This window comes from Leiobunum rupestre, chromosome 8 (assembly GCF_980474605.1).
Source record: "Leiobunum rupestre chromosome 8, qqLeiRupe1.1.hap1, whole genome shotgun sequence".
Lineage (NCBI taxonomy): Eukaryota > Metazoa > Arthropoda > Arachnida > Opiliones > Sclerosomatidae > Leiobunum > Leiobunum rupestre.
In genome coordinates this window covers 32,078,976-32,092,727 of record NC_143391.1, presented here as the reverse complement: position 1 = coordinate 32,092,727, position 13,752 = coordinate 32,078,976, and positions in this window count along the sequence as shown.

Below are 13,752 nucleotides of genomic sequence, written 5' to 3'. Positions count from 1 at the left end.
TTATAATAATGACGCTAGATGGAGTATCTTTGTCAAAAATTAGATAAATGTTATCTTTTATTATCCAAGAGCGAAATTTAGCATTAGATAAAGTTAAGTTTTGTTGCCGTAAGAAAGGCTCGATCCAAAAACTGTATAATATGGCGTTTTTTTAAGGAGGAGGTCGTGTGTTCGTTCTTTGGTGGCTGAGCCGCAGTCGATATACTTTATTGACAGAAACGAAACGTCTGTTTCCGGTATTTTCGTCTTGTTATTTCGGGATCCCATCCGAGACTTTGTAGGACGGCAGCAGCTCTATCTAGAGACAAGTTGCAGCGCCGCTTCGCTGCCCTCGAAAAACACGAGCCGCGCTGTTTCTCAACAAAAGCGAGACAGCGAAAGGAACCCTTTCCTGTTTTTGTTACTCTCTTTGGGGAAGAAAACAGATCTTTTCACTCCCCCGCGCCAGATATTATGCGAAAGTCCAATTCATCTAGCTCTCGTTATTTCTCTTTTGCCCTCTGCTCTCCAGCCTCTCGTTTAGTTTCGGTTCTTCGGGACCATCGCGATACTTTGCAGCTTATTCTGGTTTTATAATAAAAGGTGTCCGTTAAAGCTACGTTTAATTTTACAATTAGTTGATATTAAATACATATGTCTCGAAAATCTACGCCTATGCGGTGTACACTTAATAAATAATGTATTAGAGTTAACAGATAATGTGTCGGCAACAGCATCCTAGTAGGTTCTTGATTCTTCGAAGATAAACCACGCCTCTCACTCTTCTTTTGCGTAATCTCTTACGTAATCTCTCTCGATAAGCGGGGGGAGAGACACTCCGGGACAATTGTTGGATCCAAGGACGTATTTAGGTGGTTTTGGCGTTTCATTTCTTTTAAGTCTCATAAGAAGCGGTTTGATGAGTCACTCCTGCCCAGCTTAACGGTAGCGTCTCCCCCCCCCCCATCTTATGCCAAATAAAATTATTTATTTTTCTTTAAAATTATTATTATTATTTGTAGTTAAAACGCCAAGTCGCGTATTCCCCACTACAGCGGCATTTAGGTCAAAAGGTGGTGCACAGTTATACCACACCCGACATGAAATCCTGGATACGCCTTTTGTAGGTTCTCTCTTCGTGTAGTCGGAAATAGGAAAAAGAAAGCTATAATTAATACATTCTTGCCTTAATATAATCAATATCAAAGGTATAATATTTGTTTTTAAATGTATAAAAATATTAAACAATGCCGAAAAGGTAAAAAAGAACAACAACGTTTGGGGAAACTAAAATATATTTATTTATTTAAAACCGATACGCGGAACTTTGGTCTTAAATAAATAAATAAATTTTAGTTTCCCCAAACGTTGTTGGTCTTTTTTTATCTTTTCGGCGTTGTTTAATGTTATCTTTACATCGAATAACGGTAGTTCTCGTTTTTCTTAAAAGTATTAAAACATTTTTTATATTTTCAATTAATTTGCTTCCCACCAATTTTGAATTGAATTTGCATATATCAAACATATTTTGTTGAATTATTTTAGTCAAATGAAAGACTTCATCCAATCACAAAAAAGAAATTACTCGAAATTCAAGAGACTTAATTTCTTTAATTGTTTTCTTTGTGTTCGAAGTAAGGACTAATTGTAAAAGTCGATCGCGGAGGAAGAAAATGTAATTGCTTCTAACTGAACGTGATATTAAATTTTGGGTAATTACATTTTTGCTCAACTCTTTTTCCTATTCAATTTTCTTAATCGTGAAAGAAAAATATTGTTTTAATTTTATTACTTTTTCTACTCATTTCCGCCATGGCAAGGCCTTTCTTCGCTATGGCTCTATTAAAAGTAATTGCATTATTTGATTGCTTTTGGCCAAGAAAAAAATTATCTAATCTTGACGTACAAAAACCGTTACGTTTTGGAATTACGCTAGTAGCAAGACCATTTGTAGAACAGTAGTAACAAGTCGGCCCAGGCCGTAATATTAGTTCCACATCAGTGTATTCGAATGGGCAAAGCTATACACCCTTAGTAGACACAGGTAGGCAAACGAATACAAAGCTTTTGAGGCTTTGTGATTTCTTATCGTTGGATATATAAATTGCCACCCTAAGTGAAAGGGTGGATGCCGCCCACCATCAGGAGACCCGGGTGGGCAAACTAATATAAAAACTGTTGAGCCCATGTGATTTCCCATAGTTAGATATACTATTTACCATCCTATGTTAAAGAGAGGCCACCGCCCACCCTCAGGATACATGGGTGGGCAAACCAATTCATAAGCTGTTGAGGTCATTTATTGACTTAACTCGCAAGGTAATTTGACAAAAAGCTATATTTTAAATTTCGATCTATTTGTGGTAGAGATATAAACGGGTAGTCTTTACGTGAACTTGTAAGTTAATATACCTAAGTTTTGCGAATGGTATACGGCAAAGATTATCGTAATAAAAATTTACCTTCATAGATATAAAACAACATATGCCCGAATGCCCCTAGTTTTTGGATGAGTATGGGAGTCCAATAATTAATAATGGCGGTACGTTAGTGTGTGAAGGGAAATAGAGTCTTCAATGCTTTAACTTTTTAAGCGTACGCGTGTTCTTAATAATATAATACCTTCTCCCGATAGTGACTTCAATGTATAATTGTTTCTCTATGGTTCTATTGCTTTTATTACCCAAAAGGAAGTTCGTCAGTGTGGATTGAACTCGTAGTTTGTCTTGAACCTTTTGTTTGGTGTAACGAGTGATGAAGTTTTTTAATGTCTCTTGTTGATTTATTTAAATAAGAAAATAAGTATATCATTGTGGGGCTTTTAGAGCATTTATAAGTACATATGGGGAAGAGGGCATTTAAAATTTTCGAGCTCGTTTATTCGAGTACTCACTTTCGAGCGAGGCATCTTAAGCGAGTATGCCCACCTACCACTGCTCACCACCCGAACATTTAAAATTTTCGAGCTCGTTTATTCGAGTACTCACTTTCGAGCGAGGCATCTTAAGCGAGTATGCCCACCTACCACTGCTCACCACCCGAACATTTAAAATTTTCGAGCTCGTTTATTCGAGTACTCACTTTCGAGCGAGGCATCTTAAGCGAGTGTGCCCACCTACCACTGCTCACCACCCGAACATTTAAAATTTTCGAGCTCGTTTATTCGAGTACTCACTTTCGAGCGAGGCATCTTAAGCGAGTGTGCCCACCACCCACCACCCGACGCGAAGTTTGAGGTTCACTTGACCTTAAATTTCGGAAAATATACGTAAAATAAGGCGTAAAAACGGACGAGAATTTCGACAACTTAACTAGCCAACTCCCCCCGCGCCGCTAAAACTAACGAGAATACAGTAGAAGCTCCAAACTAATTTTGGGAAGCTTCCAGTGGCCGAGAGCGTAAAGGCGTCATTGTTCGGAGTTTTTAACTGTGAGTTCGGATCCTGGTTTCGCCAAAACTTCAAATTATTTTCGCAGCGCCATCTGCCGTGTCGTTGCTTTCCACACCAAACAAATAAACAAACAAACACACAAACAAACACACAACACTTAACGACAATCCGTCCATAGCAATAGTCCCACTTCGATATATATATATCTCGATGTGGAACTAAAAACACACAAACAAACACACAACACTTAACGACAATCCGTCCATAGCAATAGTCCCACTTCGATATATATATATCTCGATGTGCAACTAAAAATGACGTGTAAAGTGTACGTGTGTCGATTAAATCCGTGGAGAAAGAGAGAGAGAGAGCTGGAAATTTCATACTTCAGCGAAGAACAGGAGGATAATTAATCTGTACTCTTCCGAGACCTCCCGGTGAATAGGCGAGAATACAGGTGTTCTACCGTATTGCTCCAGTTTAAGGTGGCAGGGTACTTTTCCGCTATTTGCGAATATTTTATTTTCTTAAATGTTTATTTTTTAAAATAACTAATAAGTTCATATCAGAGATTTGATATCGTCGTTTTCTATACAAAATTCAACTTGTGGAACTGAGTGTAAACTCGGAACCTCTCCTTCCGCGTTGAGTTTGGAAGTTTTCTCCCCACTGGTTAAAAGGGGTTGTTCGGTTTCCCCTTCCCATAAAAACTTGTTGAGGTTAACGGTAATAGAAAGTGTATAGGGAACGGTAATAGTAAGTGTAGGGAGCTGTTGGTTCGCGTTGCAAGAAGGGCTTGCCACCACCCTCCTACGTATTATAACCCGGCCACCTATTTAAAGGCTATTAAAAAATGTCGCTCGATGACTTGGGCCTAAACTGATGGTGTGCCTTGGGTATTAGCCTAGCTGATTATTATTATTATTATAAAGACAAGGTGGGAAGCGCTGGGCCCCAGCTAATTGATTTAATCGTAACATTAAATTTGTACGCTTTAAGGAAGTTTAACCTATAGAATTTATGAATTTTTTTCTAAATTTTCGGCGCTATGTATACACATCATCACCTAGCTCGCGCGAAATTAAAACGCCCACAAGATAGGCTTCAGCTACTTGCTTTAACTCACATAAAAAGACAGACATTCAATTTAATTTTCTTTACTGTATAAATACTCACGACTAATTAAATTTGAAACTCTAATTCAAAAACATTTTCCCTTTTGCAAAACGTGGTTTTCTTTATAGCAAACCGGATAAACTTTCTAATGAAAGGAAGCGAGGTTCTCATCAATTTTGCACAGTTTAAATACTTTCATCATTCCAAATCAATGGAATACCGATTCATAGTTTTATTTTAGAAGTACCAGATCTACCGAAACCAATTAGAAACATAGGAAAACGCTGATATGTAAACCAAAGGCAGGTGAATAATGAAGCTAGACTCTTCCTAGTCCTCCGAAATTAGCTTTCGTCATCGCGTATTCGAGGCCAGAGAGAGAGAGAGAGCTGGAAATTTCATTGGGTTTAAGCCTCGAGGCAAATCAGATTCATCAGCCAAAGGCCGGAGGCTAATGAATATGTACTCTTTCCGTTAAGTTTTCAACACAGCTATCTTTGACTGAGTATAAAAATCACGGGTGAGAATACGGACGTTCTACTTAATTGCCCCCGATTTTTACGTGGGCGAAAATTCTATTTTTACAAACGTTTAAGATTTATTTGTAAAATAACTAATGGGTTAATTCAAAATCAATGTCCGAGAATCGATATCGCACTTTCCGTTACACAAATCAAAACGATTCAATCAAAGCGCAAACGCTCCCTACAAAGAGCCAAATATGTACGTCAAGTTGACGATTTTTTTTTATAAAATAACAAACGGGTTAATCCGAAAACCGACATCACAGACTTTTAGAATTCATACCGTACGTATCGAAAAAAATACTAACGACTCTAGTAGAGCCCAAACAGCGGACGCAAAGAATTTAAATACGGAGAAAACTTCGTTTCTTTCAGAATGACGTTGACGAACGCATAAAAAACCGGAACCTAGTCGCTTATTATATAGATATAGTACTGTTCTCCTCTAAGTACAAATATATATATAAAAAACACTAAAATTGCCTACCATACAATTATTGTTAGAATAAATTTCGTATAGAGTAGTAGCACTCCGTAGTTTTGGGCGCGAATTTTTTATGAATAAGAAAAAGCATGGGTGATGCCGTGTGACGTAGCACTGCCATTACTCTATAAGCAATGAGTTCAGGGGCTAATAATTTTTTAGAACTGCCCAAAAAAATATAACGCTGAGTGACAAACTAAATCCCCTATACACAATTTCAATGAGCTATAAAAGCAGTTGCAACCGTGGAATTATTCTATTTTTTAACAACTTGTTAAAATAAGTAACTTTATTTCAGCAAAATTGGTTGCGTTTGTCAATAAATTATGTAATCGAGGTAATCAGCTATTTTACATTTTTCGTACTTTTTTGCGTTAATTTAACGACAAATAGCTCTGCCCAATTCCGATTTTAAAACTGCAAATCCGAGTTTTAGAACTGCCCAAAACTGCCCACTATTTTAGGCCCTGCATGAGTTTTTACGCTAGTGTAAAAGATTCCCAATGAATGAACCCAAAGCCTTACCCACTAATAGTGTGATGACTCTCCAGGCCTGCAATAATGGTGACCATTAATAAACATTAAAAAATGTTAACTAATCTTAAAGATTGAAGATCTTAAATTTGTTTAAAAAAAACAGTCGTACTCGATAAATAAACAGTCTAGAAAACGAGTAAGGTAAACAGTCTGCGCGGTATAAAGCTACGTGTACACTCACCTACGCGTTCCCATTAGGCGTTTACTAGCGCGGGCTTAACCGTCTATTATCTTTACCAACGCGATTTTTCGAAACAGCCTCGTATACAGCGTTGCCAGATGTAAAAAAGGAAATTATAGTATACGAACTCGAAAATTATTGAATTCTTGGACGAATTATTTCACTAGCATTATGAAGGCTTGTTTCGAGAATTTAGCGAGTTTTGAAAAAATAAAAGTTAATTTGAAAGATCAAACTACCAAAAATTACCGTGGTTGACGTCTAGATTTAATTTAAACAGAGGCAACTAAAAACCTTTTTGGGTTGAATATAATTTAAGTGGTAAGTCCTATCAGAATTATTGAAAATATGGTAATTAAGTCCTATCAGAATTATTCAAAATATGGTAAGTCCTATCAGAATTATTGAAAACATGGTAAGTCCTATCAGAATTATTGAAAACATGGTAAGTCCTATCAGAATTATTGAAAATATGGTAAATCCTATCAAAATTATTGAAAATATGGTAAATCCTATCAGAATTATTGAAAATATGGTAAGTCCTATCAGAATTATTGAAAATATGGTAAGTCCTATCAGAAGTATTGAAAATATGGTACGGTCTGTTCAAATTATTGCCAAAAGACGTAGCATATGGCACACTGGTGAAATTATGGTACGTTCCAAATTCCTAGCCAGAATTATTGAATTGTACCATAATTATGGTACGTCTGGCAACGCTGCTCGTATAACACCTGGGCTTTCAAGTAGAACGAGAGTGGTAGGAAACGCGACTCTCTTGGGTGTAACGGTTTAGGCCAAAAAATCGGTAACGTAAGCTCTTTTTATAGGCGGAAGAGACTCCGGGAAGCAATCGACAGTTAACAGTTTTCGAAGCACCGCCAGTATTACTTTCCAACGTACAATCCCCGCGCCTAAGGAAATCGTGAGCCGAATAACCCATTACCCCAGTCCCTTTCCCTCTCTATCTAATATGACCCCTCTAGGACCGCCTCCATGACCTCCCCCTCCACCCTTTAAGGTTTTAAAATTTCTCGGTATACTCCGTAGCCTGGACAATGCTCACCCTCCAGCGCGAGACCGTATTTATAATTCAGCGCGCGATCGCGTTCCTTTTAAAAAATATAACAAGAAAACTTCGTATAAAAAAGTGCCGAAATATTTCTAGGTTTTATTCTCTTCGAGTGCTTTTGAGCTTCGCATTAAGAATCGATGAAAGATGCTCACTACGGAGAATCATTACGCTGTATGGTCTCATTGGTTATTTATTTTCACAAGGATTCGAACTGAGGGTTGAACTTTACTTTGCCATTATTAATTATTGCAGATTCATTTAGTTTAATATTTTTTTACTATTTATATTCAGGATAAAATATACAGGGTGTTTCGAAAAGTTACGCAAAAATTTTAAGGAGTTGCAGGGGGTGAGTTGAGAAGTATGTCTGTTTTTTCCCCATTTTCCTACGATGAGTTAGAAGAGCGCCAGAGATTCTCAAAGTGTGGTCTACTATAGCCCCTGGAAATAGACTGCAACAAGCGCAAAACCAAACCGCAGGGAGATGCGAACAGTAAGGTTTGGGTTCGTGTGATAGGTGAAAAAATATTCAACGAAAAGTAAACTTTAACAGTATTTAAAGTCCCTGCTGCCAGGGCCGTGCAGAGGTATCCTGGGGCCCAGGGCAAAATTACTCGCGGGCCTCTTCGATTTGCACCCCCCCCCCTTGAGCCCTGAAAACTTTTCCCAAGTTATCTTGAATTGCATCCCCCCCCCCCTTGAGCTTCTTCGATGGGCCCTACAGCTATGGGCCCTGGGGATTTCCCCCCCCCCTGACCCCCTCTGCACGGCCCTGCCTGCTGCTTGGTTTTGTGCTGGTTGCAGCCTACTTCCTCGGGCTAGTAGGCCTCATTTTGAAGCTCTCTGGGGCTCTTTTAACTCATCGTAGGAAAATGGGGAAAAAACATACGACAAAGGTGGTACGAACTTAAATTTGACATTATTAATTATTGTAAGCTCATTCTGTTCAATATTTTTCGATATACAGGGTGTCTGAAAATATTCGGCATGGACATTTTCTCGAAGACCAGAAAAGCCTTCCAAAATCTGGTTTTTCGTTGCGAGACTTGCATAGCAGCAGAAGGGCGAATCATCGAACCATTTTTGTAAATTAATAAACTTTCAGTTTTGATAACCTTTCGAATTATTTTTCATATGTTAAAAACTAAGTACTTTTAAACAAAAAGCCTAATTTAGGTAGTACCAACTTGTTATTTTTCGGGACCCATTATCTAGGTCCAAACAGCCCTAAATTCACAGAACAAAATGTATTCTTAGGTTTCAGAGTATTATCTTCAACTTTGTCATTGAACATTTTTGTCTACCACCTGCCGGTGAAAAAATACTTTTTCCAAATCCAAGAAATATTTTCCGATTCTTCTAAATTTACAGATTAAAGAGGTCCATTACTAGGGAACATATCCTGCAAATTTCAGATTTTTAGTATGAGTGGTCTTCGAGAAAAATTTCCATGCCGAATATTTTCAGACACCCTGTCCCTGTATACTCGAAATATTAAAAAAAGTCAATTTAAAAAAAAATCTTAGGAACTACTACCACGTTATAAAATATTTAAAAAGTAATTTTCTTAAATGTTTAAATAAATGGTATTTAAAAGCGGTTTTAGAGTGCCTATGAAATAAAGGTTTTAAAGGTAATAAACGTAAGGTTTGAGATAAATAAATTTCAACTACTAAATTTAACCAGGATAAAATAGTAGGATAGGCATTTGCAGCTTTGGTCCGTTCATGTGATCTGTTTACCCACAGCCAGAGATAACAAAAAATATAGTATTTGAATAAAGCTTCAGGATAGAAGCTTAATCTTCGAGAATGAACGGAATTGGGAGAAAGCTAGTCATAGTATCAACATAGTAATTCGAACTAACAAGGTTTTCTCCCCGATTTTGTTCAAACTCGGGGGTTAAGGAGACCTTCATGTACCTTGAAAGCTCCTAAAGGGAAAAGTTTCAATTGCCATTCGTTTTGCCATGGCAACCAAAAATGTTTGTCACAACTCAAGTTAAACTTTCTCTTCGTAAAATAGCATTGAAAAATCATGGTTTGTAAGGGCCCCTTTGACATTTTAGAAAAATAAAAAAAAATTAAAATTTGGTTTACAATCCATGATTTTGCTATGCTGTTTTACCATGAATATATCTAGCTATGAATATACAATAGCAATAGCCTCTCTAACCTCCCGCTAAAATTTGGGTTGGGCTTATCTAGTCACGTGATCAATCACATCTGCTCCGACCGAGTGAGGAGCCTGCCGTCATTTCCTTCAGTCTCCTGATTGGCTGAAAACGCGTCACTGGTCTCGAAAGTTGCCACCCAAATCAAATCGACATGATAGAAGGGCTATATCGTAGGGTTGGATATTCATAGCTATATATATGCATGGTTTTACGTAGATAAAGTCTAAATTTGGGTTGTGAAAAACAGTTTTGGTTGCCATGGCAAAACGAATGGCCATTAAATTTTTCCCTTTAGGAGCTTTCAAGGTACATGGAGGTCTCCTTAACCCCCGAGTTTGAACAAAATCGGGGAGAAACACTTCGGGATGTCTCCTTGTAAGCAATATATTCTTAGTTTTATTGTTGAGTTTTCATGTGGAACTTTCAATTTTTAGGGCTCTAATTACGTCATTTATTTTTAATCTAGCTTAATTTTGTGAACAACACTTTTGTCGATGCGGTAAAACTATAGCTTTTATTAAATTTTATATAATTATTATATAATTATAGTAACATAATTAAATATTTACTTACTTAATTACTTCCTATGTGATGCTCATTTCAAATAATATTTTGTTAAATCGTTTTCTTTTTTAATAGCCAAATTGTTACCTCAGCATTAAATATCTTTAAGCTAGTACCCGAAAATCGCTATTTTATCGCTCGATGGCTTTGGCCTTCGGTGGTACAGTAGATATTAGCCTAGCTAAAAAATTCGACGGAACCAACCATTAACTGACTTCCAGAATCCTTAATGATCATTCTGTCTTCTGACTTTGAAAATAGGTTAGATGGAACAATAAGGATTAAGGGAATTACACCCAAAGGGGGTTTTAAATAAGAATCTATGGGCAAGTTTTTTTTGTGGAAAGAAACGTTTTTTCAACTCTATCTTAACTAAAAAAATCAGATCCAAGCGCAGAATGTTTGCGCTTTTTTTTTAACTAAAATTAAAGATTTATTTAATGGGAAATGTGTATAGACAAATAAGCAGAAGTTACACAAACGACAATGATTTAAATTAATTTAAACCAATATTTGAAATTTAGCTATTTTCATTCCAAAAAACTGGGGTTTTTTTTTTAAACAACCCAGTAGCGATTAAAAAAAATGAAGGTAATATATTGGATTTCTGAGCCGACCTTTCGTTGATATTTATTTTCCATGAACATCCCAATATAAAAGGTGCAGATTAGGATAAAACGTAGCTGTTGCGTTAGGAGGAAAAACCAAACGCAGCAACAAATACAAACTACGCGTCTATGGCACAGCGTCGGTCCAAGAGTCTGGTCACACGGGAAATTGAATCGTACATTATCTAAGAGAAGAAACGAAACGTATTCTTGGACGATCTATCGTATCCGGCATCGTAAATAACACAAAGCGAAAATATCTCGCGTTTCAATTTTTTTAAACTAGCTAAAGGGAAGTTTTCCGCTCTATCTGCGCAGTTTTCGATTACTCGAACCGTCAGTTTATTATCGATGTATCAAAACGTTATATTTTTCATTTGCTTCACTCTGTAATCCCGCGCCACAGACAATCGGAGAAGGCGAGATCCCGACAGAATGCATTTATAGGATGGCTCAACTGCGCCCAGAATTCTATTCCACCTACGCTCTCGAGTCGCTTTAAATTATAAAACTAATAATACGGTGGTCGTCGACGTCGTAGCCGTGTTAGCAATAACGTCTTTCATTAGCGGTGTTTTTCAGTGCTATGAATGCGTTGCAACAATGAAATCCCAAACTAAGAATCACTTATACTCGAGCTATAATTGGTATAATAATCAGCTAGGCTAATACCCAAGGCACCACCATAGGCCTAAGTCATCAAGCGACTTTTGAAGCCATTAGTTCAGGTGGCTGGGTTACAATGCGTAGGAGGGTGGTGGCAAGCCCTTCATGCCACGCGAGCCAACAGCTCCCTACACTAACTATTACCTTTAACCTCAACAAGTTCTTATGATAGGGGAAACCGAAGAGCTAGGAGGAAAACCCCTTAAACCAGTAGGGAGATAACTTGCAAACTCAACGCGGAAGGAGTTGTTCCGAGTTTTCACCCAGCGCCACAAGTTAGGATCGAACCCGGCTCCTCTCGCTGCGAGGCGAAAGTGCTAACCACTCCGCCATAATTAGATGTAGGAGTAAAACTGATCTATAAAATTATTATTGTTTTTAAATAATAACCAATATATAAAAAGAATGTGAAAGATTTCCTCATCACGACATGAAAAACTTCAGCTTAGGGGGTCTTAACGGGAACATAATGTCTACAACGACCACAATGCATTTCACGTTTATGCTCCTGGTACTACTAAGATTTTCATGTTTTTGTACCCCTCACAATAAAAAAATATAAAGATTTTTATCATTTGAAAAGCTTAATTCCATTCTCTAGACGTCAGTCCCAGTCTCCGTCGAGCTTGTCTTTTGACGTGAATCCATCATCTACAACGTCAGATTTTCTTCTAAGTGGGTGTGGTTAGCTCCATTACGACTAGGCCGGCTTGTTTTCCATTGTCTCGCGCGTGAATATAAATATATATCTCACTTTCTCTCTCTCTCTCTCTCTCTCTCTCTCTCTCTCTCTCTCTCTCTATATATATATATATATATATATATCACATGATAATGTAATATATATTGGCGGTAGGGTCGGAAAACGAAAGTCCATTTTTCGATCATTCATTGGGCGTCGGCGGGCGGAGGAAGAATTCCGTCATGTGGAATTGAGTCTCTATTATAAAGAGACACCACCGCTGCTACGGACAAGCGACGGGGAGGGCGGAAAACAATTATATAGACGAAAGATTGAGCCTGGGGTGCCCCCTGTCCCGCGAAAAAGGAAACATAAGCGCTCGCCAACCCTAGAAAGATAGTCCTTCTAACCGAACTTGTCACCGGAAAATTATGGCAGCGGACGAGAATTTGCTCGCGATCGAGAAAAAGAGAGAGAACCTCAAAACGATGATGATACAAGTTTCTTTCCGTGTAGAAGACCCTCCGAAATATCTTATTTTTACGCTCTCTCCCCTACTTCCTACTCTATACCTAATATATATTTCTTCTTAAAATTTTACCCTTAGGACCGTCATAGTCGCTTTTAAGGGGCATAGCGTCCCTGACGGAAGAAATTGGAAGTTTTCTTCTTCGCTGGCATCTTTCTAATACTTTCGTAACCCGAAGCTGACTATAGTGGTTCTATTTTCGCTTAAAAGAGTGGTTGTTGCGGGTTGCGGCGAGGGTGCGTGGTTTCGAATTTCTTATATTTCGCCTCGCTACGGCTGATGGCAGGCTGATGGATTAGTTTTTTATTGCATTTACCTCTTCTTGATAGTTGTATCCGTCTACAGGAATCAAATATGGCAGCGCTGCGCTTTCGTCTTGTATTTGCCCGCTCAGAATGATCAGTTTGATCAAATCTGACCATTTTTCCAGTGAATTACAATAATTTTGAAAATTGTTGATGGTAGTTATCGGCTCGGGAATATAGTCGATTAGTGAAAGTTTTTTAATGGTTATGCTAGTGTCTATTGGCTGTAATTTCCGTGAGATGTCGATGTCTATCAGGGTCGTGACAAAACTATCTCCCTTTTTAGGGTACCAGTAAAGTCACCCCATATAGTTAGTAAAACTGATTTTTATCAATAACTAATACATATACTAACGTGTGACAGTCGAAGAAGTGGTGCCATATCCCTAGATTCATTGCTGAACTATTAATTAGACAAGCTCTAGGGATTTCCGAAACCCTGTCTGCTAAATATTTGCTCAGCAACGAAACTAGAGGCCGGAGAGCTTCAAAGTGTGGCCTACTAGCCCCTGGAAGTAGGCTGCAACAAGCGCAAAACCAAGCAGCAGGGAAATGCGAACATTAAGGTTTGGGTTCGCGTGATAGGTAAAAAAGGACTTAGTAAATAAATAAAGGTAACCAGCGTAAAAATGTAACTTAAACAGTATTTAAAGTCCCTGCTGCTTGGTTTTTTGCTTTTTGCAGCTTATATCTAGCCACACTTTGAAGCTCTCTGGCACTCTTTTAACTCACCCCCTACAACTCCTTAAAATTTTTGCATAACCTTTTGAAACACCCTGTATAAATATTATATAAATTGGTTATTACCCTTATTACAATTGTAAAAATTACAGCACATTCACAAGGCCCACTACGTACAGTATGTCAATTGTTGCCGACAACCAAATTAGTAAATAAATTAATTTATCTAGAGAAAAACCTTAAAATTTAAAGG